General features: G+C 41.9%; 1 non-coding gene across 1 annotated transcript; it reads left to right on the top strand.

The window, feature by feature from the left end:
• The first annotated feature begins 3,580 nt into the window (after positions 1-3,580).
• LOC141669344 (small nucleolar RNA R71) lies at positions 3,581-3,687 on the top strand. Its single transcript, XR_012553631.1, has one exon. It is a non-coding gene; the product is annotated as a small nucleolar RNA R71 (small nucleolar RNA).
• The last annotated feature ends 1,274 nt before the right edge of the window (positions 3,688-4,961 follow it).

The following is a 4,961-nucleotide window of genomic DNA, read 5'->3' as shown; positions in this document are numbered from 1 at the left end:
CTGTCTAAACAAATATGGTTTATCCCACATATACCACTTCACCTCATGCAGAAACTTTTTCTTTTGAGCTGAGGTCAAATTAGGAGGCATTATATTGCTAACAAGATAGTTTACAATATCTGCAAACCATGGCTCTTCCTCCTGAACCGCGAACAACTGCTCATCCAGAAAAGATTCGTTGATCAATGTCTTATCCTGTGAAGTAGACTCAGGATTCTCCAATCTAGAGAGATGGTCAGCTACTTGATTCTCAGTACCTTTTCGATCCTTGATCTCTAACTCAAATTCCTGAAGTAAGAGCACCCAACGAATGAGTCTCGACTTCAAATCCTTCTTGGAAACCAAATAGCGAATGGCCGCATGATCAGTGAATACTGTCACTTTTGTCCCAAACAGATAAGATCGAAATTTCTCGAAACCAAAGACTATAGCCAAGAGCTCCTTCTCAGTAGTGCTGTAGTTTATTTGGGCCCCATATAAGGTCTTACTAGCATAGTAGACCACATGAAAGAGATTATTCTTGCGCTGCCCAAGAACTGCACCTACCGCATAATCACTCGCATCACACATCATCTCAAACGGCTCTGTCCAATCCGGTGCTGTAATAACTGGTGCCGTGATTAAACTCTTCTTGAGAGTCTTGAATGCCGACAAACATTCATCATCAAATTTGAAAGGCACATCTTTCTCAAGCAAGTTGCACAATGGCTTAGATATCTTTGAAAAGTCCTTGATGAACCGCCGATAAAAACCCGCATGACCAAGAAAACTACGGATTCCTTTTACAGAAATAGGTGGTGGAAGATTTTCAATGACTCCCACCTTGGCCTTATCCACCTCAAGACCCTTGCTAGAGACGTTATGCCCAAGAATAATGCCTTCACGCACCATAAAATGACATTTCTCTCAATTGAGCACCAGATTAGTTTCCACACACCTTTTGAGCACGGCACGAAGATTATTCAAACATTCATCATATGAATGTCCAAAGACGGAGAAGTCGTCCATGAACACCTCGACATTATTTCCAATAATGTCAGAGAATATAGCCATCATACATCTCTGAAAAGTGGCCGGTGCGCCACATAAACCAAACGAAACTCTGCGAAAAGCAAACGTGCCAAATGGACAAGTGAAGGTAGTCTTTTCTTGATCCTCTGGTGCAATACAAATCTGATTATACCCCAAGTAGCCATCCAGAAGACAATAATACTCATGACCAGCCAACTGGTCGAGCATCTGATCAATAAATGGAAGAGGGAAGTGATCTTTCCTCATGGCTTTGTTCAACTTTCGGTAATCCATGCATACTCTCCATCTTGTAACTGTTCGAGTGGGGATGAGCTCATTCTTCTCATTTGCTACCATAGTGATACCTCCTTTCTTAGGTACACATTGTACGGGGCTCACCTAAGAACTGTCAGAAATAGGATAAATGATGCCTGCATCCATCCATTTCAGAATTTCTTTCTTCACCACCTCCTTCATGATAGGATTAAGTCTGCGCTGCTGCTCAACAGTTGGTTTACTACCCTCCTCTAGCAGAATCTTATGCATACAATATGAAGGGCTGATCCCTTTGATGTCTGCTATGGTCCATCCAATATCCGATTTGAATTCTCTCAAAATCCTTAAGAGCTTGTCTTCCTCACTACCTGAAAGGTCAGATGCAATAATAACAGGTAAAGTAGATGCATCACCTAAAAAGGCATACCTCAAGTGTTCAGGTAATGGCTTGAGCTCCAAGGTAGGTGCTTCCTCAATTGATGGTTTGAGCTTTCCTTCAGCATTCTTGAGGTCAGAAGTACCAAGAGATTCAAACGGCATATCCAGCTTTCGCCTCCAGGGAGAAGCATTCAGATATTGTAATTGCTCGTTGCCATCTTCATCATCACTGTCAAAATCCCCCATTAAGCCCTTTTCTAATGCATCAGACATTAGCATATGATCGAGTTCTGAAGTAACCGCAGAATCAATCACATCCACTTTTAAGCACTCCTCATCTTTTGTAGGGAATTTCATTGCCTTGAATACATTGAAGGTTACATCCTGATCCTGCACCCGCATAGTAAGTTCACCTTTCTGCACATCTATCAAGTTACGGCCAGTAGCCAAGAAAGGTCTTCCCAAGATTATGGGAATCTTCTTATCTTCCTCAAAATCCAGAATAACAAAGTCTGCGGGAAAGAAGAGCTTATCCACCTTGACTAGCACATCCTCCACTATGCCCCTTGGGTAAATAATAGAACGATCAACCAATTGTAGAGACATGTAGGTGGGTTTTGGATCAGGCAAATCCAACTTTTTAAAGATCGACAACGGCATCAGATTGATGCTTGCTCCCAAATCACAAAGGCACTTGTCAAACGAAAATTTGCCAATGGTGCAAGGAATGGTGAAGCTACCTGGATCTTTAAGCTTTGGAGGTAACTTTTGCTGCAGAACAGCGCTGCATTCTTCCGTTAGAGCAACGGTCTCAAGGTCATCCAGTTTCACCTTCCTTGAAAGAATACTCTTCATAAACTTCGCATAACTAGGCATTTGCTCCAGAGCCTCAGCGAAAGGTATATTGATGTGAAGTTTCTTGAACACCTCCAGAAACTTACCGAACTGCTTATCCAGCTTTTGTTGCTGCAATCTCTTAGGGAAAGGTGGTGGAGGATAGAGCTGTTTCTCCCCTGTATTACCCTCAGGCAGAGTGTGTTCAACAGTAGTCTTCCTTAGTTCCGCCGCTTTCTCCTTCTGCTTAAATTCTTCATCTCTAACTTCAGCTTCTCCTTCTTTTGCCTTTTCAGCATCAACAACTTTCCCAGACCTTAAGGTAATAGCCTTGACTTGCTCTTTAGCTTCCTTTCTGCCTGGTACTTCCGTGTCACTTGGAAGTGTTCCAGGTTGATGATTGAGCACTGCATTGGCTATTTAACCGATTTGATTTTCCAAGGTCTTAATAGAAACCGTCTGACTCTTGCATAACAGCTTAAGTTCCTCAAAATCAACACTAGTAGGTGCAGCTGCACTTCCCTGTTGAGGATATGATTGCCTTTGAGCATACTAATGTGGTTGCTGGAATCTAGGTGGAGCAAACTGTTTACTCACACCTTGCTAATATGGTGGCTGAATAGCATTCTGATTATTACTCTAGCTGAAATTTGGATGATTTCTGTTGTTAGGATGATAAGTAGCTGGCACAGGCTGCTGTTGTCGCTGATAATTGTTCACATACTGAACAGACTCGTTGACAAGAGAACACTGATCCGTAGCATGAGAACCTGCACAAAGCTCACAGACCATAGCTATTTGATTAACTCCATATGTAGTTAGAGAATCAACCTTCATCGACAGCGCTTGGAGCTGCGCTGCAATAGCGGTGGCTGCATCAACTTTCAGAATACCTGCTACCTTCCCAGGCATCATCCTCTGAGTTGGGTTTTGGTGCTCATTTGCAGCCATAGTCTCGATAAGATTATAAGCCTCAGTATAGCTTTTGGCCCACAAGGCGCCTCCAGCTGCTGCATCGAGCTTGGGCCGAGATTGGGCCCCCAAACCATTATAGAAACCAGTGATCACCATCCAATCGGCCATTCCATGATGTGGACACTTTCTCAACATTTCCTTGTAGCGTTCCCAAGCTTCGCACATAGATTCTGTAGGTTGCTGCGCAAATTGAGTAAGAGCACTCCTCATAGCAGCAGTCTTTGCCATCGGATAAAACTTCACCAGAAACTTTTACGCAAGATCTTGCCAAGTAGTGATGGACCCAGCTTGCTCAGAATGTAACCAGTCCTTAGCTTTGTCCCTCAGTGAGAATGGGAAAAGCCTCAGCTTGATAGCCTCATCAGTCACGCCATTATACTTGAAAGTGCTGCAGATCTCGACAAAATTCCTTATGTGCATGTTGGGGTCTTCAGTCGCAGCACCTCCAAAAGAAACAGAATTCTGCACCATCTGAATAGTGCCCGGCTTGATCTCAAAGGTGTTAGCTTGAATAGCCGGATGAAGAATGCTTGACTGAATGTCATCAATTTTAGGACGAGAAAAGTCCATAAGAGCTGGATCGGCCTGAACAATACGATCACCCATGATTACTGGTTCTTTCTGCTCACTTCCTGAATCCGAATTTTCAAAATCTATCTTCTCCGGAATATCAAGAACTTCGTCTGTCTCCTCAGCTATATCTAAAGTCCTCTTGCGAGTACGAGAACGAGTTTGCATAAACGCTTGCTAAAGTACCTGAAACACAACCAGAAACAATAAGTAACAATTACGTCCTAATCACTGAGTCCTAACGACCAATGATGGTAAGTACATAAACTAAACAAATATGCCGAGTCCCCGGCAGCGGCGCCAAAAACTTGTTAGGGCGAAAACACGCGCTAATATTCACGCAAGTATACGCGTTCGCAAGTAATATAGAATACTTTCTAGTTCATTCCCACAGAGACTCAGACTAATTATTGTTCAATTAAACTCACTCACCAATGTATGATTACTTCTCAATGTTAAGACACTAACACTTAGAATTGTTAACTAAATATTAACTACAATTAACTACTTAATTAATCACTTAATTAACACTTCGAATTATCAATATTAAAACACTCATGAGATCACAACTTCATTACTAATTCCTTCAATAGTTATTGTTATTACCCTTAGCATGCAACAATGATGATATTAATCGAATAACACGAAACTGATAAAAGCCAACTTTCATTGTACTAATACCATTCTACCAAGCATCCACAATTGAGATAGAAGTTGAATAGGCATCAATTATGTTGAGTCCCTATATGTCTACAGAAATTGAAAACATAACGATTTAAGCACAAATTATTCCTTTTGATTACACAGGGCGAATAAAACGGTTAGAGTTACCCACAAATCATGCGCATCATACATGATCCTATGCTAGCATGGCAAGTTCTAAACCTCGAGATCCACTGTCGCTTCACAAGAGATTA

This window comes from Apium graveolens, chromosome 6 (genome assembly GCF_009905375.1).
Source record: "Apium graveolens cultivar Ventura chromosome 6, ASM990537v1, whole genome shotgun sequence".
Classification (NCBI taxonomy): domain Eukaryota; kingdom Viridiplantae; phylum Streptophyta; class Magnoliopsida; order Apiales; family Apiaceae; genus Apium; species Apium graveolens.
The sequence above is the reverse complement of the archived record's forward strand: the minus strand, read 5'-3'. Positions and strand labels throughout refer to the sequence as shown.